The sequence below is a fragment of the Cupressus sempervirens genome, chromosome 8, assembly GCF_028749045.1.
Source record: "Cupressus sempervirens isolate cs-2001-9-10 chromosome 8, ASM2874904v1, whole genome shotgun sequence".
NCBI lineage: Eukaryota > Viridiplantae > Streptophyta > Pinopsida > Cupressales > Cupressaceae > Cupressus > Cupressus sempervirens.
Window position 1 is genome coordinate 61,921,949 of NC_143125.1, and position 21,421 is coordinate 61,943,369.

A 21,421-nucleotide genomic window follows, 5' to 3' on the forward strand; every position below is an offset into this window, starting at 1 on the left:
GGGATTGGTTCAACATTAGTGGGGAAACAGTTCATTCATTAAGAAGCCCTAGAAGATCATTGGATTAATGTGATAGACGACTATGATTTCCACATTAGGGACTATTTTAGGATGAGTCTACGTCTAGCAAAAAATGTACTAAACATCCCCCTAAAGTCCATAGAAAAGGATTTCCTAGAGGTAATGGATGCTTTGTATAATAGAGATAAAATCTATGACAGACTTATTATAAACACAAAAATAGGGTGTGAGAAGAATGATGACATAGATCATTAGGTAAGACATGTAGTAGAGATGACAAGGGAATGGATCTGGAAGCCATTTTGGATGGATCCAATTCTCTAGGTCATACCTTTAAAAGCTACTACCAAGCCTCAGAAAGGAAAAGGTGCTAAGGTCACCATACCAACCTACCTTGCTAAATCACTAGTGAGGCCAGAAATGGTGCATCAACATTAGTGGAAGGTTGAGTATTTTGAGGCTATTAAGGGAAAAGGTAAGAGGAAAAGGGAAACCCCTAAAGTGAGGAAACAAGTGGTCGAGGCCCAAGCAATAAAAGCCCAGCCAGAGCCAAAGCCAGCAGATCAACCAAAAGAGCCACAACCAGAGCAGCAAAAGGTTGAACCTTCGGAGGAACAAAGGGTCCCACCACCAAGAACATCAGAGGAAGAAGCCTCCCCATTTATGTCGAAGAGAGCTAGAATAGAAACAACCGTGGTAGGTGTCAGAAGGAGGAGATTAAACAAGGAGAGTACTCCCTCCCCACATGCTCCAAAGATCATTCCTGAAGCAGAGGATGAGGAAGAAGGGGAATAAATAGAATTTGTCCCCTTAAATCAGAGAACTTGCTCGGCCAAGGTAGCAGAGGAGGAGAGAAGGAGAAGCTCTACTCAAGAACCTCCATCTTCTCCAAGGGAGCCTATCCAAGTAGAAACTTTAGAAGATGAATAGTAGAAGTGGATAGCTAGATGGAGGGCAAAGGAGATGATATTTTTGACCTCTCAGATTTTGACTTCATGCTCATAAGTACTGAGCTGGTGCATAAAAAGATATGAGATACTCCAACGAACAAGTCATTAGGAGAGGATTGGAATCAATTGCCTCTCTACCTCAGGGACCTCTTGGCATTCCACCACCACCACCATAGGATATTTGTAGTGCCTCTCCCATTTGACTTCTGTAAGTCATCTTGATGGATGCAACCTTGCTAATCTTTTGTTGTGATGGATCATGATTATGACCCTGAGTGGTCTACACCGTTGAGGTGTTTGGATTTATGTTTATGTATCAGTTGCTTTGTTTATGCTTTTGACTGATCTTTGAGATTATGATGTGATTTTTGGTTCACTGAGGTTTGTGCCAGTGGTTACCAAGATCGATGTGGTATCATGAGGTTGTTCCGTGATTACCCTGAGATGTGTGCAGAGATTGCACTATGTTCTTTTACCACGCTACACCGGACTAGGTTCCTGTAGTAGTGGTTAGTCATGTTTTTGACGGTTTTTTCTTATGTGTTTTAAATGCCTTTTTAATGCAGAGTAATCAATCATTATTAAATGTTTAAGTAATTAGAATGGATTGTTCTTGTTGGATTATTTGGTTATTTGTTGCAGGCATTTACCTTGTTATATTTCTGATTAGAGAGATATTTGTTACTCATGTGATGTTTTACATTTGAGATGACCTGAGGGTCAAATGTTGCTCTTTGATTCTAGTATCATAGATATTAGACTACTATGTTGTTCAGTTAATCATATTGCATGATGATGTCATTTTGAGATGACAGTGTGTTTTATGATGATATCTGGTTATCTGGTATTTGGACATACCTCTGATTATGTTATGTGATGGATTTAATGCTATGGTTATTTACTTCATTCCTGCGTTGTTATGCTTTATGCGAACGTGAGTGATGTAAATAGATTATTTTAATATAATTAAATAAATGGTTAAATTAGGTGATTTAATGCATTTATTGCCTCGGCTATGTTATTATATGCAATTGCACTTGATCGTGTTGTTTAGTGTGCAGGATTATATCCCTGGCAGTGGCACATGGAGTTAGTGATTCAGTCGTTCATAGTTTACCAATGTCGCCTTTGTATGGTCGACGTATCCTTAATTAAAATGTTTAATTTAAACCTTTTGGTGATTATTAAATCCGAACTCATTTGCATAACGTGATTAGACCAGTAAGCGTGTTTGTGCATTTAGAGGTTCGCATTGTCGCAAAAGTTGTTTAAGGAGATTTATGTGTTTTTGGGTTTTCGGGCATTTTAATTGATTTATTTTAATTTCTGGTAGCTTTGCCATAGATGAATTCCTATTTATAGGAATAGCCTATTTTCGTTTGGGTCGATTTGGGGTTTAACTGGATTGGCTGGTTAAATGCCCTAATCGATTATTCGCCCAAAAAGTGAATAAGTATCCAAAGAGGAATTTAATTCCTCACTTCTCACTTTCAAATTGGAAAGTTGGAGAGTAAAACCCAAAATCCTCTTCATGAGGATTTACTATTTTGTTCGTTGTGGGAGCTACGGGCGTGGGATCGTCGCGAGGTTGGGCTCGTTGGATCCAGCTCGGGGAAACCTTGGATTGCCGCGATTTTCAGCTACTTCTGCGAGATATTTATTTTATGGTTCAGATTCTCGTTTTGCCCTTTTCGCTGTGAGGTAGGGCTTTCCCGTTTTATTGTTTCTGCTCCGTTTCAGCTTCTGTTTTTGGTAGCCATTTGTTTAGAGGCTAAGAACTAGTGTTCCCCTTCGTTTCTGTATGCTAGTTCTACCCGGTTGGGCGGGTATGAACATTTCCCTATTTTTTGGGATGAGGGTTTGGGATTTTGCACCGTTATGCTGGCCGTTTTTGCATACGGTGTCCAATTCCATTTATTTTTGGATTTTTGGGGTTTTTGAACCCAAAGGCCAAATGGGTTTTAATTTTGTAGTTTTCCAAATTTTTGGGGTTTTTACCTCGTTTTGTGTGCTGCCCTATTTTCTCAGGTTTTCTTGGCACATTGTGGTTCGTGGACCTGGATGATCCGTTTGGATATCAATCAGACCACTTTTGTACCTTTTTGTTGCATTGGGATGCGTGTTGCATCCGTACTCCCGACGTTGTGTTCGGTTGAGTGATTTTATACCTGTTATGGTTTCCTTTAGACCTTTGCTTTTGTTTCATGAACGCTAGGATTCGTGTAGAATCCATACTCTCGGATTGAGGCTGATTGAGTGAGTTCATGATGTTTCGTCTTGTTACATCATTGGGATTCGTGTAGAATCCATACTCTCGGATTGAGGCCGGTTGAGTGATTTCATGATGTATGATTTTATTGGCTTTGGGATTCGTGTAGAATCCATCCTTCCCGTGTTGCTTTCAGTTGGATGTTTTCTTTGCATTGTGTTCTCATTCCTGTCCTTGTGTTATGATCTTCGTGATGGTGGTGCGCCACACACGAGTACGTTCGCGTACATTTCTCGAGTGACTTGCGAGGCCCAATCTTTCGTGGATTTGCCGAAAGTTATGATCATTGGGGTTGGGATGGGAGTATGGATGCCCACGGGCACTTGTCGTAGGATGAGCATGGGTAGGGTAGGGTAGCATATGGAGGGGGCTTCTATCTCGCAACCTGGTGACCTTAGTCCCATAGGGTTGGCAGAGGAAGTTTTAAATAAGTGATAACTAAATAAAATGTGTGACTGGTAATAAAACTTAAGATAATAAAATGGTACTTTTGTGTATTGGCCTTCCGTTGAGGGAGTTGAGCTACACAGATCCGAGCTTGGGCTTGTCAATGCCAAGCGACTCTCCATGATGTCAGCCCCTACTTAGTAGCCTATTGAGTATCTGACCAGGACCTGTACTCCCTGCATTGTCTTAGGTTCTTGGTTCAGCCATCATACTGTCTGGCGTGAGTGCTAGCCTTGGATGTTGTGCTTTTGTGTGTTTGTGGTTGGATCATTATCTCCATCAGCACGGCGGGTGTGGACCTACGGGTGCCACGTGGTTGGGAGGCGTAGCTACCTTCACCACTGCTAGGGATCGGTGTACAGAGACGATCTTTGTCCTAGTGCGACCGTTGCTGGATGTTTTCACTTGGTACTTCGGGTTCTAGAGTACGCTTTCTTGTGACTTATGCTTTCATTGGGATGCTTGTATATCATGTTAGATGATGTTATTTTATTTGGCGCATTCCCTTATTATGATGTTTAGCATATGATTAGATGATGTGATTTGCTTTAGCAGTATATATGTTGCTTACTGCTGTTTAGCATGTGATAGGTGATGTTATCTACTGTAGGATTATCTTATGCGTTATCACTAGCATGTTAGATTTTCTTATGCTGTTATTATTGCATATTTTTAGTAGTGACGTCCCTACTACGACAGAACTGACGATCTGGTTGGTGGCTTGGGATGTTACGCGCGGGAGATGGCTAGGACCCACGATGGTCTTATGATGCTATTGACGGTTGGGAGGAACCGCGTACTTAGTTTGGTTGTTTTGTTCCTGAGATGTATTTATGTACATTGAGATGTTGCTTTTGTTCTCTGCGATGTTTATATTCAGTGTGTTCTATGCTGTTGTAGTTTAGATGGTTGATGTTCTCCATTTTGTGTTGTTCTTGCACTCGAGTGTTCATTCCTCAAGCCTTTGTGGATCCGGTACTCCCTGGTGTGGAGGTTCTTTGCTCTATTTTGGTCCTTTTTTCTTTTGGGAGTGTTTTCGTGTTTCTATGGGCGACATTTGTTCAGCATGGTGCGACACTTTAAAAAGTATCGCACGCCCATGCAAACTATGTCGTACGACACTGTAAAGTATCACACGGCTTCTTGAGAAATGTCGTACGACACTGGAAGAGTGTCGCACGCCTTCTTGAGAAATGTTGTACGATGCTGAAAAGTGTCGCATGCCTTCTTGAGAAATGTCGTACGACACTGGAAGAGTGTCGCATGCCTTAAGGAGAAGTATCGCCCTCCCATAGTAAAAAGTGTCGCACGGTTTTTGTGAAAAACCTGCGCGTGCCATCAACGGGCACTTTTCTTCGTGATTCGATCTTTTTTAGAGTGGTTTTGGATACCCTTTTGGGCGTTCTTCGACCCTATGCTGTTGCATTTTGAATTCTGTCGGTTTGTCTTGAAATCGAGTTTTCGTGTTTCTGTTTTAGTCTCTTGGGGTTTAAAATATATCGTTTAAGTATAAGAAATTATTTCTTATACTTAAGATATATTTTAATATATGCGACAAATCGTTTGAGATAGGTTTCAGACCTCTCAGAGATAAGTTATGGATTCTAGGAAATTTCAGGGCTTCAGAAATCCAGACTTAGCCAATTTTCAGGGCTTTAGGATTTCAGGCTTAGCCAAATTTTGGGATTCTGCATATTACCCCAACTTGGTGTTTTGTTGATGAGTGGTTGTTTCTTGTGCCCTCATCATGTGTGTTGTCCTTGTTGGCTTTGGTTGTGTGTGTCAGTTTGGTAGTGGCATTTGGAGATTCGTTGGTTGCCGGGATTGTGTTGAAGTCTTCCGTTGCGATCTTTGTGATCCCTGTATGATGTTTTCTTGTGCATTCATACTTGTAAAAAAAATATATCTTGGCTTGATTTGAATCCTTGATTCCAAGGATCTCCGGGCGGGGCATTACAATATTACCACAATCGTGGATAAAGAGTCAGTAACTCCACCTCCTCTAGCAATACAAGTAGAAGCACAAATTCAGGACACTAAGGGAGGAAAATATCAACAACTTCATGCCAATGAAGTATCTAAAGAGAATAAAATAGAAGAGGAAACTCAACAAGTTCCGCAAGATACAGAGGTCAGATCCTTAGCCCATCAAAGCACAAGAACTCCTTCTGAATATCTTCCTCGACATGAGGAGACTCCAAAGAAGAGTAATAAGAGAAAGGAGCCTACTTCAAAACTAACTTCTTCAACCAAGTACATGTCACTAATGGGGACCACACCATCATGGCTGAAGAAGGTTATGTTTCGACAAAAGAAGCAGATGGAGCTAATAAAAGAGGGAATGAAGGAATTGATAAAAGAAATAAGGAAGCATGTGCCACCTAAAGGTGATGCTAGAACACTTCTTCATTGTGAAGAAACAAGATCAGGACCTTCTAGCCTATCTAGCCATTCCTCCTCCTCATGCTAACACCGAAGAACTCCTAAGGATAACCAAATGAAGGAGATCATATTGGGAAAGCCTGTGGTGGACACAGCTAAAGTGTTCATCACTACATGCCTTAAGGAAGTGTTCAAACAGATGGATTGGGATGAGTCATAATGGATAATGTTGCGAAAGTAGAATGAACTATTAAGAGGCTACCTGAATGAAGTGGTGGGACCCATTGACCTAGAACATCCTAAAATCGCTCTTGGTGTTGCACTGGGAAAGAATCAGATGGGCCCAAAAATGGATTCATTTTTGGAAGCATGTTAGGAATGGCGCAACAATTTTGAGAAAAGAGGACTACAAACAATACAGGGCAATTTGAACTTGTTGCACAACATCCAATCTAATGCCGAAAAGTTGGCTTCCATTATAAACTAATATTTTAGTTTGATGGATGAAGTGTGTACATGGGCTAACGATCTCCAAGCACTCAGATCAATAAAGGGCTAAAGATATCGAATGCTAATGGAAGTATACTCAGCGGAAGAGCTAGATAAGCTAGACAATTTGATAGAGAAGATATGCTCAGGGAATAAAGTAATGGAAGGATTAGATGAGGGAATCCAGCAGATGAAAAATAAAGCTCAAGAGCAAATTTTGGAAGTAGAATGTACTATAATACCACTAACCTTGAGATTTTTGAAGATGAGTTGAAGCCCAAGATTTTTTCGGTGCAATCAATATTTCAAGAATTCAGAGGCGCATTCAACAATGTTGCATCAGAAGATTATGTACGACAGACATTTAGAACTGAAGAGGTGTTGTTGGAACTAGACACCAAACTTGAGGATTTTGCAGAGATTCGAATAGAAGTAAGCAATTACCGGCAAGTAGTAAAGAACAAGTATGATGCATTAGATTTACAAGAGGCTGGTGAAGTTGTGGAAATAATAGAAAAGTTCAAGAATAAACTTCCAAACATTGTTATGGTATAAAGGGGAAGAAAACCCAGATGCTGGAAATTCAATTTTGACACTTCGAAGATTTTTGGATTTTTGGATCCTATCACCAAGGTGCGTAGATGCGCTTTTCTCAAAGGTGTACTGATGATTTTGAAGAAGAAGCAGTGCACCGGTAGTTAACGACCAGTTGCTATTTTAAGAGCATTCCATGCATTGAAAATGCATTTTGATCGCAGTTCAACTCCTAGAAATGCCTAAAGAAGGTCAAGCTTCCATTTCTAGAGCTCCCAAAGACTTCTAGATCATCTCATTCCTTCTATCTTCTTATATTCTTATTCTTTCATTCTTTTTTGTCATGTAAAGGCTCATGCACCCATTAATGGATATAAACAAGGGTGGAGACCTACTTAGCACCATTTAGAGAGTTAGTTTGTATATAATTAGCTTTTTTTTATTAATTTTTAGCATAAGTTTGCATTTAAAGAGCTCTCACTCCTAACACAAAAGCAGGAGATGATTTCCTTTAAATACATGGATGTAATATGTACTCCAGGCCATTATTTTGATGCAATAATATATGTTATTGGTGCTCTCATTTTGAGTGTAGTTATTCTTGTCAAAGTGTGTTATTTTTGTGAATGCATGTTCATGAATAATAATGGAGCCAATGGTTTTATTGTGTTTTTATGATTGTGCAATGTTTTCGTTCTAGTGTTTTCCTTGTGTTAACAAATTTTGTTGTTGTGACAGATTTGAGATAGGATCACTTTGTTCTTGCATAGCATTTTATCTCGTGTGAGTGCACTTTCTATGGCCTCACGATTTGATGAAACATGAAGCATCTTTCAATTATTATTGAAGTTCTCATCGATGATTGCATCAGTGGAGTTGAGGAAGTGTTGCTCCTATTTTCATTGGTTTACTACCAAATCCTTTTGATAATTGAATTCATAAACATTGTTACTTTGGCTTATGTTCATTAGGAATTTCCCTTTCAGTAATTTCCTTTAATCTCTCATTGCTCTATCTTTGTATTTTATTTTCAAACACTTAGTTAAAATAGGAATTCATATGGTTGTATTGATAAATTGCATTCATCATAAAATAGAATGTACAAAAGTATATCTCTTCTATGGTTATATTTCAATTAGCAATAGATTGTGCAAATTGATTAGAACCAGCAAAGGCCTCTTCGTGAACATACACATTTATATTAAATTGAGTTACCCAGCAGGTTGAAAAATAACCATCCAAAACCTTGGAGTTGGTCTTTGGTCATCTTTTCAAGAGAGAGATTTGAAAGGATCTTTGTCATTCAGCATCATGCAAAATGACAACTCAAGGAATCTCTTGATCATGAATTGGATTAAACAACCAATCTCATAACATCAAACACAATCACAACTCACTATCCCAGGTTATATTTCTTTTAAGCTCTGATATTTACACCATTGATTTTTTTTACATGATTTCATTGTTTCCATCCTCACACACTACTTTCTACATTGGGTGTATTACATAAATATAGGATGGATAATTAAAACCTTTATTGAGCCTAAAAGGGGATAAAACAAAATTATACAACATAGGCTATTATGGCCCAAAATAAATGAGGTTTTCCACTCTAGGAAAGAGAACGGACCCAAATACACTTAACACACCCCTTTAAAAGAGGTCAACTTCTTTGCACAACCAAAGACATTGTTGAAATGTAATGCATGAGTAGGTAATTAAGATTTATAAAGAAGTTGAGAAACAAAACATGTTTTCAAGCAATATCAAATCATGTGGATCTTCATGCATCGAGAGGCCAAAATAAGTATCTAGTGATTAAATGTGAGTCATACCTGGACCAATAAATTGTCCCATATGAGTTAATATATCTGAGTATACTGGATCATAGCAAAACTGAAACATATTGTGCATAAAACATTAAAGCTCAATCCGATCAAAAAGTACCACTATTATCCATATCTCGTAAAAATTATGAATGTTGTAATTTGTGTAACAACATGAAAAAAACAAGCCAATAGTCAAAGCTTAGTACATATAATAGATCTCATTGTATTTCAAATATTTAAAACAAGTGTTACCTCCACTAGTAGTAATGTTGCTTCACAAATAGAACAAAATCCAAATTAGATGATTATTTTAAATCTTCTTCATCAATCAATGTTTTAATATGTTGTGATCATAACAAATAGACAACAAAAGTCACATACAAAAACAAATGACATCACAAGCTATGAATTGTCAACCTCGAGCACTTAGAGACTAACTATTATCTTCCAAACTGAACAACACAAGATATGTTATTGTCTTGAGAAGCACAATAAACCAAGACTATAACAATCTATATTTATATTAGGAGCATCTAGAACACAACTAAAGTGAATACCTTCTAGACAATTTAGGACATGAGAGAAACTAAGTAATATGAACATTTTAAATTGTGATTGAACTTCATAAGCCTCAACATGTTAGCAATGTAGCCCTACCTCTTCATGTGATTGGTTAGCACAAATTTACGAATGGGACAATGTAGGATAATAAGTTTTGAGTTTGTGCTAGAAAGATTGTTGATGGATTTTTTTATCACAACTTTTACGTGTTCTATCCAATATTTGATTATAATAATGTTGTGGCTTTCACTAGTCTTTACTAGTCTTTTCCAAAATTTCTCAGTCTTGTAGGAAGGAACATCAACTATTTACTGTGATAGCATCAGTTATCAAAACTAAACCTCTTCTACAAATGTATGAGTGTCAATAACCTACTTCTAGAACTAATCTACTCTACAATAAAAGAGGGGACACACCAAAAATAACATCCAGCCCTATTCTAAAGAAATTTCATTCTATATTCATATGCAATCGAACTAATTCCATATTTTAATAAAATGAAATGCATTCTAATTAAGATTTGACAAGATTATAGAACATACATTCACAACAGATGAATCAAACCATTTCCATTTCATGTTAAGCAACAAAATGTGTATATGATTATAATACTTAATGAGCCAAAAGATAATAAGGAAAAAATAGCATATTTATAAAAATAAAGGCATATAAACCACTAACTATAGTGGCCTAAGTTGCGAAGAAAGTATGCAATCATAAAAGAAAGAAAAGCGGTTACAGATGTTGAAGGAAGAGGAAGATATGTCTCGTGTTCAGCAACAAATTGATTGATGCTTTGTGATTAAGCACATTCCTTTACCTATAATGACCACAACTAAATTATTTGGAGGGTAACTCACTCATAATTTGGAGATGTGTCTACAAAATCCAAATAAATGGCTAGTCGGAAAAAGCATGGAAGGGTATCAACATGAAATGATTATTGCACAAGTCAAGACATCTTCGGCTATATTTTCTCAATAGTTGAGATTCTAATCCACAACTTAATAGTGACAATTAAATGGAATGTAGTGTGAACACATAAGTGCAAAGTGTTGAAATGCTTTGAATGGGAAAGCAAACAGGTACATCTAATAGGACTCACACTAAGGATAGTTCTTGAATGTCCACTAAGGAAAGTGTTTTTAGAAACAAGAAAGGTGGTGGACCTCACAAAATATAGGATCCTCTCAAAATTGCATATTTACACCATTCAGGAGGCGAGCTATCTTGTTTTCTAACTTAAAGGCGTGAAATCTAGTTCTACTTCAGTTGCTTGGGAAACCAACTCCAAGACAGCTAGCTAATGTTGAGAAAATCACAAAACAACAATAACTATATATGTACTATTACTTTTAGCATGAATCTAATTTAATAGAGGTAAAAAGGCAATACTTTGTTTGAATCTGAATCCACTATGATGGTTCTCTACGAAGTTGTTGAAGGAATTTCATCATAAATCACACACTCATTAAGCATTTCATTCATATTATAATCTAGAATAAGTCACACACCATAACTCACACTCTTTATAAATTCGCATTACCAACTACTCCTATGTTAACTTGCAAATTCATGGAGAATAAAACTCACTAAACTTTTCAAGTCTTACCTTGCTTGAATCCCTTGTCTCTATAGCTACACATTCTGACCACACATTTTGTCAAACACCTTGTTCATGATTGGGCTTTTCTTCCCTTGGTCATCAAACATCCACTCTTTATTATTTTTCATTCTCATTTTTCAAGGTCGATACCATGTCTTCATGAACAGATTTCCCAAATCTTGATGAGTATTGGTTGAGTGTTCATATGATGGCAAGGGAAACCCACACTCAAATTCAATTCCATATTTAATTACAATCCCAATTAAATGGATTTGGGACTCAATTATAAGCCACCTCACATGACTCGACACCTTATGCACAATCTTTCAGAACCATCAGTCTTACAAAGGACATGCTTTCAATTATGTATCTTAACCAATAGCAATGTTGCACAAATAGATATTGAAATGGGGTTTGTTTTGGTTCTATACTCAAATATTGACTATGAAACTAATAAACATTGCAATGCATTAGCAAAAACCTATAGAACTAACACTTGTGCAATCTGCCCCAAACCAAGATTTGGACTTGTGTTTGTATCCAGTACATAGGGTCAGGCTCTCTCTTTTAATCATTGAAGGAACCGATTCCAACTTCCAACAAACAAAACATTTTCCACCCATTTACTAATAGTAATGCAGAACAATCCAACTCCTATTATTTTATGATTTCAATCAGCAAGCAAGTTGATTCATATAATCGATATTAATAAACAGGACTAGTTCAGTTTACTAGCTCCATTATATATAACTAATAATATGAAATTCAAGTTGAATTTCTTCATAACCAAAATCCATACTTGTACTTTGTTGTTGAACAATATAATGTTGATGCCCATGCCATTAAATGAAGCTGTTAAACCAATTGACTATCTCTATTTTTGGAGCCATAAAAATTCAATTTTCATGAATATAGAGAATCGACTTCACAACTATTAAACAAGAAAATAAACTGGTTTTTCAAACCAAGACGAGCCTGACATCATTTACAAACATAAATGCATTCAAATCTTAATGCCATTTGCATTGGATGCCTGCAGATAAAATCAGTTCATGTAAAACTAATTCTTTTGCAGGTTAATCCATACTAAAAGCAATTTCTATTTGAAGCAAATCAAAAGTGATACCATCAGTCCAGTTTGAAACAAAGAGGAAATTATTTTCTAGAACACTGATACTTGAATCAATTTTAAATAATAGGCCTCCCCCCAAATCGAACATTCACTTTAACTTACTTCAAAATGAAACTATAAAATTTGCAGCTCGAAACATGTTGAGACTTCAACAAGACCACGACAATTATATTCTAGAACTTTGTAGTAAAATGCAAAAAGCTTTATCTTATTTCCATTTATCTCCTGTTGTAGATCATTTTTTTATCACACAAAGAGAACTTTGTTTTCTATCTCAACCAAAATTGGCTTCTCACCACCCTTAAAATTATCAAAACAAAAAAATATTTTAACCAAGAACACATAACTGGTTCTTGGTAGTTATCAAACTACTAAAACTAAATATCAACTAGCTTGTTGGTCTGTGGGAATGCATTTCCTATTGTTCATTTTATTATCTTCCCAATTACATATCATACTATATAATTAGATTATATACTGTGTGCCCAACTTGACATTTTCAACAAATTGACAAAGATTTTCATCTTCAATGAATAGATATCTCATTGTGCTTCTTAGTGTCTTCTACTGTTTTGGTTTGGGGCTCCTGCACCAAGCTTCCGAGGACAAAAGAATTCAAGGTCCCCTTGAATGTCCATTTTTTTCTAAACCTTCAAATTTCTTTGCACCATAATGTGTACACCTGTAACCAAAATAGAGATGCTTGATAGATGCTCCATAATGTCTTGGTCAACCATGCATAAAACTTGTGAGCCTACACAAAGATTGTTAAAAAAAATCATATCATCAACATTAAGATGGACATTGTTGGATTTCTCCTTTTGAATTTGAACTTCCACAAGAATTTTCTTATGCACTTCACATTGCTCTTTAGTAGCAATAACTTGAAAAATCATCTAGTTATGAGCAGAAACCTTTTCTTTTCTTGACAATCAATTAGGCTCAAATATTGAATCTCATGAGTCTCATTTGGTACCATCAACAATTGTCTTGTCCATTGTAATGTTGTACAAGAATCTCACTATGAGAGTGTTCGATCTCCTTCTTCTCACAAACTTGATCAAGAACCATATCAGCACTGTACTCTTTCTTTGCTTCTTCATTCAACAAATTAGTATGCTCCACAATGTGTTCAACATCCTTCTTATCTTGCTTTATACATTTTGCAAGTTCCTTCAACTTAACTTCATTCTCCTCTAGTGCTCTTCTTAAACTTATAATCTCCTCTAGTATCATCCTTTCTTCTTTTTTCTTCTTGTACTCTACCTTCTCCTTCAGTGAATCCTTACTTTGTTAATAAAACCTAAAAAGGTATAATCTTGTAAGCAAGACTATGTCTTCTTGCCCAATCTTACCTCTCCTAGGTTTTTTTCTTCTTACCTAGTTTCTTGGCTTCTTCACAAGTTCTTTCCTCAACCTATCTACCCACACAGTTTTCCAAATTGCACTTGCCCAGAGCCTCTAAGCTCTCATACCACTTGCGGAGGAAAACACAAAAGAACACTAACTATAAATGTGTTATTATTTTTAGAGAGAATCGAATTGAATAGAGGTAAAATGGCAATAATTCATTTGAATCTGAACCCACTATGATGGATCTCTGCCAAGTTTTTGGAGGAATTTCATCATAAATCACACACCCATTAAGCATCTCATTCATATTATAATCTAGAATAACTCACACATCATAACTCACACTCTTTATAAATTATTGTTACCAACTACTCCTATGTTAACCTGCAGATTCATCAAGAACAAAACTCACTAAAATTTTTGAGACTTACCTGGCTCAAATCCTTTCTCTTTAGCTCCCTATTATGACCACACATTTTGTCATGCATTTAGGTTATATTTTTGCTATGGTTATTGATCCTAAGAATACAAAAGTTCCAGATAATTGTCTACAAAGATGAACAAAAGTAATTGGTTTTCTTGTTCATCTGACATCCACTTTGTATTGTTCTACATTCTCAAATATAGCTTAGTTGTTCAAGGCCGATCCATGTCTTCATGAGCAAATTTACCTAGATGGCAAGGGAACCCCACACTCAAAGTTGATTCCCTATTTAGTTACAATCACAAGTTAAATGGATTTGGCACTCAATTTAAAGCCACCTCACATGACTCTATTAAGATAGTATCTCCTTAGTTAAATACTTTCAATAACGGTCAACTACTTGTCTGTAGTCCATCTTTCAGTCTAGATAAGAATGTTTCCTATCTTGTCTTCAGTCTTGTTTCTAATTTCGTCTTCAGTCTATGTTGTTTCTTTTAGAAACAATGTCCTTGTAATTCTTTATAAGAAACACATTTCTTCCTCTGTTAATCAATCATCCGAAAATCTGTTAATCTGCCAATTCTTGAATCTTGTAACATGGTATCAGAGCTAATACTTAAATTTCTTCGAAAAAAATTTTAATTTCTTCTTGAAATTATAAGTTTAAATTTTTTCAAAAAAAATTCAGTCTATTTCTCTAAAAACCTGCATAGGGTTTTTTGTCTAGAGAAATCCAAATCAGATCTTTCTAAGACTGAGTTTCGAGCAGCACACGTTTATGTGTTTCAAACTTATTTGCAAATCACGGATTCAAGAGTGGAAAATCACATTTTTTCTTGGGGTTTGTTTTTTGTCTACAAAATCACGCTTTCCAGCTGTGATTTCTTCCTCTAAAGCCGTGGTTTCTCCCTATGGATGGTCGGCCTGAGTCTACAATTGAAAGGCGTCATCCAAAACCCATGTTTTTTCAGATGGCTCTGCAAACAGCTCGTGTTTTTTTGAGATCATGGGCAGCATTTTTAAGGGAGAAAACTTGGTTTGTTTTGCAAACATCTCCTTGCCTTTGTTGTCTTAGACAAAAATGCCTCTATTCTGATCAAATTCGGACAATTTTTTGGACTGAAAACACCATTTTTTGCCTTTTTGACCTCTATGGCTGCCGACTAGATGTTATGCTTGAAACCCTAATTTTTGGGGTCGGAAACAATTTTTTATTGCAAATTCTTGGTGGGTTTTTCAAGAGCTCAACTAGGTTGTCCGTTTTGGGTGCCTTGTTTTATGTGTCTCAATTTTTGAGCCAGCGGATCTAGAAAACGACAGCATATTCCTTCTGAAATTTTCGAGCTCTCTTATGGGTCACTCTAATTCTTCTGGGTCTTTTGTATTTTTGCCTTGAAGAACATGCCTTCACAGATTCACATTTTTCATTGAAAAACATGCCATGGCATCTCTAACGAATATTCTGCTCAAGCATAACTCTGAATTCAATGGTTGCAATTATGAAACTTGGAAGCAACACATCAACGCAATTTTTGAATATCGGAACATCGATCAACTTGTTTTGGGTGTTACGAAGCGTCTGACTTCTTCGGGTCCTGATCAAGGCAAAGCTGCATTTTTCGCCTTCTAAATATGTTTTTGTTTTTTCTAGGTTTGTTGATTTTCTCCTTAAAAATCATTTCATGTTGTCTGTAATATGCAAGGTTGCGTGAGATTCTGGGTTTTACCATTTTTTCCACAAAAATGAAGTTTTGTAATTGCAATTTGTTTTGAGTCATAGCTCTCTTCTAACAAAACTTCTTGGTTTCAGCATTTTGTAGATCCGAGGCTGGTCTCAGTTATCCCAAAATGTTCTGACATATGTACGTTGACCATTAAGGGAGGATATTAAGATATTATCTCTTTAGTTAAATACTTTCTATAACAGTCAACTACTTGTCTGTAGTCCATCCTTCACTCTAGATAGGAATGTTTCCTATCCTGTCTTCAATTTTGTTTCTAATTTGGTCTTCAGTCTACATTGTTTCTTTTAGAAACAATGTCCTTGTAATTCTTTATAAGGAACACATTTGTTCCTCTGTTAATCAATCATCTGAAAATCCGTTAATCTGCCAATTCTTGAATCTTGTAATAGACTCAACACTTTATCCACAATCTTTCTTAACCTTCGGCCTTACAAAGAACATGCTACCAATTATGTATCTTAACTAATAGCAATGTTGCACAAATAGATATTGAAATGGGGTTTGTTTTAGTTGTATACTCAAAAGTTAGACAATGGAACCGATAAACATTCTGACATCTATATGTTGACCATTAAGGGAGGGTATTAAGATATTATCTCCTCAGTTAAATACTTTCTATAACGGTCAACTACTTGTTTGTAGTCCGTCTTTCAGTCTAGATAGGAATGTTTCCTATCCTGACTTCAGTTTTGTTCTAATTTTGTCTTCAATCTACATTGTTTCTTTTTAAAACAATATCCTTGTAATTCCTTATAAGGAACACATTTGTTCATCTGTTAATCAATCATCCGAAAATCTATTAATCTACCAATTCTTGAATCTTGTAACAAACTCAACACCTTATCCACAATCTTTCTAAACCTTCGGCCTTACAAAGAACATGCTACCAATTATGTATCTTAACTAATAGCAATGTTGCACAAATAGATATTGAAATGGGGTTTGTTTTGGTTGTATACTGAAAAGTTAGACTGTGGAACCGATAAACATTACAATGCATCAACAAATACCTATATAACTAACACTAACGCAATCGGCCCCAAACCAAGATTTGGATGTGTGTAACCAATACATAGGGTCAAGCTCTCGCCTTTAATCATTGAAGAAACAGATTCCAACTTCCAGCAAACAAAACATTCTCCACACATTTACTAATAGCAATGCAAAACAATCCAACTCGCATTATTTTTGGTTTCAATAAGCATGCCACTCTATTCATATAATCGATAGTAATAAACAAGACTGATTCGGTTAACTAGCTCCACATTGTATAGTTGATAATATGGAATTCAATTTGAATTTGTTCAAAACTAAAATCGATGCTCGTACTTTGTTGTTGAAAAATATAATGTCAATGCCCATGCCATTAAATGAAGTGGTTAAACCAATTGATTATCTCTATTTTTTGAACTATAAAACTCAATTTTCATGAATAAGGGAGAATTGATTTTACACCCGATAAACAAGACACGAAATTGGTTCGACTTCATTTATAAACATAAATGCATTCAAATCTAAATGCTATTTGCATTGAATGCATGCAAATAAAAATAGTTTATGTAAAAATGATTCTTTTGCAAGTTATAATCCACGCGGAAAGCATTTCTATTTGAAGCAAATCAAAATTGATACCACTCAACCTAGTTTGAAGTAAAGAGGAAATAATTTTCTAGAACATTCATAGTTGAATCATTTTAATTAACAGGCCTCTCCCGAAATCGAACATTCCCATTAACTTACTTCAAAATGAAACAATAAAAATTTGCAGCTTGAAATATGCCAAGACTTAAACACAACCATGACAATTATATTTCAGAACTTGGAAGTGAATTGCAAGAAGCTTTATCCCATTGCCAGTTGTCTCCCGTTACATATCATTTTTTTTCACATGGATTGGCTTCAGACTGTCCTTAAAATTATCAAAACAATAAACCCTTTTAACCAAGAACGCATAATCCGTTCTTGGTAGTTATCAAACTACTAAAACTAAATATCTACTTGCTTGATAGTCTATGAGAATGTATTTCTCATTGTTTATTTTATAATTTTTCCAAGTGCATGTCATACTATATAATTAGATTATATACCGTGTAATGCCCATCTTGACATTTTCAACAAATTGACAAAGATTTTCTTCTTTAATGCTTACATAATGCATTGTGCTTCTTAGTGTCTTTTACTATTTTTTTTTGGTGCTCCTTCACCAAGCTTCCATGGACAAAAGAATTCAAGGTCCCCTTGAATGCCCTGCTTTTTTCTGAACCTTCCAATATCTTGCACCATAATGTGCACACATGTAAGCAAAATAGAGATGTTTGACAATTGCTCCATATTGTCTTGGTCAACCATGCATAAGTCCTGCAACCCTAAGCAAAGATTGTTAAAACATATCATATCATCAACATTAAGATGGACATTGTTGGAGTCCTATTTTTGAATTTGAACTTCCTCAAGAATTTTCTTAACTACTTCACATTGCTCTTCAGTAGCAATAACTTGAAAAATCATCTAGTTACAAGTAGCAACCTTTTCTTCTTCTTGACTACCAACAGGGTTCAAATCTTGAATCTCATGAGTCTCATTTGGTACCATCAACAAACAGTCTTGTCCATTGTAATGCTCTACAAGAATCTCACTATGAGATTTTTCGATCTCCTTGTCACAAACTTTGTCAAGAAATATATCAGCACTGCACTCTTTCTTTGTTTCTTCATTCAACAAATCAGTATGGTCCACAATGTGTTCAACATCCTTCCTTTATACAATATGGAAGTTCCCTCAACTTAACTTCATTCTCCTCTAGTGCTCTTCTCAAACTTATTGTCCCCTCTTGTATCATCCTTCCTTTTTTTTCTTCTTGTACTCTACCCCCCCTCCTATGAATCCTTCCATTGTTAATACCACCTAATAAGGTATAATCATGTAACTAAGATTGTCTTCTTGCCCCATCTTACCTCCCCTAAGGTTCTTTCCTCTTACCTAGTTTCTTGGCTTCTCCCCAAGTTCTTTTGTTGACCTGTCTACCCACACAATTTTCCAAATTGCACTTTCTCAGGCCTTCTAAAGCTCTGATACCACTTTGATGTAGAGAAAAAACACAAAACAATGCTAACTATAAATGTGCTATTATTTTTAGAGAAAACCCAATTGAATAAAGGTAAAAAGGTAATACTTAGTTTGAATTTGAACCCATTGTGATGGGTCTCTAACAAGTTGTTTAAGGAATTCCATCATAAACCACACACCCACTAAGCATTCCATTCATATTATTATCCAAAATAACTCACACACCATAACTCACACTCTTTATAAATTATTGTTACCAAATACTCCTATGTTAACTTGCAAATTCATAGAGAATAAAACTCACTAAACTTTTCGAGACTTACTTGGCTCAAACCCTCTGTCTCATCATAAATCTCACACCCACTAAGCATTACATTCATATTATTATCCAAAATAACTCACGCCATAACTTAGTGTATAAATTGTTGTTTCCAACTACTCCTATTTTCACTTGCGAATTCATAGAGAATAAAACTCACTAAGCTTTTCGAGACTTACCTGGCTCAAATCCTTTGTCTCTACAGCTCCCAAATCTAACCACACATTTTGTCGAACACCTTGCTCATGACCGGGCTTTGCTTCTCTTGGTCGTCTTACATCCACTCTTTATTGTTTTGCATTCTCGAATATTGTCAGCCGATACCATGTCTTCATGAGCAGATTTACCTATTACCCAAATCTTGATGAGTATTGGTTGAATATTGGTATGACAGCAAGGAAAATCCACACTCAAAGTTGATTCCCTAAGTTAAATGGATTTGGCACTCAATTTATAAACCACCTCACATGACACAACACCTTATGCACAATCTTTATGAACCTTCGGTCTTACAAAGAACAAGATATGAATTATGTATCTTAACCAATAGCAATGTTGCACAAATAGATATTCAAATGGGGCTTATTTTGGTTCTATACTCAAATGTTGACTGTGGAGCCGATAAACATTACAATGCATCAGCAAATACCTATATAACTAACACTTATGCAATCAGCCCCAAACCAAGATTTGGACTTGTGTTTGTATCCAATACATAGGATCGGGCTCTCTCCTTTACTCATTGAAGTAAACGATTCCAACTTTCAGCAAACAAAACATTTTCCACCCATTTACTAATAGCAATGCAGAACAATCCAACTCGCATTATTTCTGTTTAAAATCAGTATGCCAGCCGATTCATATAATCGGTATTAATAAACAACAATGGTTCGGTTAACTAGCTCCATATCATATAGCTGATAAAATGGAATTCAAACTGAATTTGTTCAAAACTAAAATCGATACTCGTACTTTGATGTTGAACAATATAATGTCGATGCCCATGCCATTAAATGAAGCAGTTAAACCAAATGATTATCCCTATTTTTGGAACCATAAAAATTCAGTTTTCATGAATAGGGGACAATCGTACTTTGATGTTGAACAATATAATGTCGATGCCCATGCCATTAAATGAAGCATTTAAACCAAATGATTATCCCTATTTTTCGAACCATAAAAATTCAGTTTTCATGAATAGGGGACAATCGACTTTACAGCTGATATACAAGAAAAGAAATTGGTCTGACATCATTTATAAACATAAATGCATTCAAATCTTAATGTCATTTGCATCGGTTGCATGCAGATAAAAACAGTTCATCTAAAACTGATTCTTTTGCAGGCTATAATCCACACCGAAAGAAAATTCTATTTGAAGCAAATCAAAATCGATATCACTCTGCCCAGTTTGAAACAAAGAGGAAATTATTTTCTAGAACACTGGTACTTGAATCAGTTTTAAATAACAGGCCTCCCCCCAAATTGAACATTCCCATTAACTTACTTCAAAAGGAGACTATAAAATTTGCAGCTCGAAATGTGCCGACTTCAACAAAACCATGACAATTATATTTCAGAAAATGTAAGTAAAATGCAAAAAGCTTTATCCTATTTCCATTTTTCTCCTGTTACATTTCTTTCTTTTTTTTCACATGGATTTGCTTCACACCATCCTTTATCAAAACAAAAAACGCTTTTAACCAAGAACACATAACCGGTTCTTGGTAGTTCTCTAACTACTACAAGTAAATGTCAACCAGCTTGTCAGTCTATGGGAATGTATTTCTCATTGTTCATTTAAATATTTTCCCAATTAAATATCATATTGTATAATCAGATTATAAACCGTGTAATGACCCAACTTTGACAAATTCAACAAATTGACAGAGATTTTCATCTTTCAATGCTTAGATAATTCATTGTGCTTCTTAGTGTCTTTTACTATTCCGTTTTGGTGCTCCAGCACCACCGGCTGGCATAGACTCACTTGAAGGCTAAAGAGAAATCTAGTGTCTGCACTTGCCATTGACAAACTTGGGGGATTTAAGGCAACAAACTTCTTTGGTGATTGATAAGTCCTTAAGAAGAGTTGCTTTAATAACTTAATATTCTCTCCTAACATTGTATCTTTCAATTTACTAACAGGTTATATTTATTCCATTTTTCAAAAACACATTGTAAGGCGCCAACTTTTACAATTTAAGCCTTCTTTTTACACTTCTTCTTTCTCAAGTTCATAGCACCTCGGATAATCTGGTTAGCATATATACCCAAACAGACAGACCAAATTG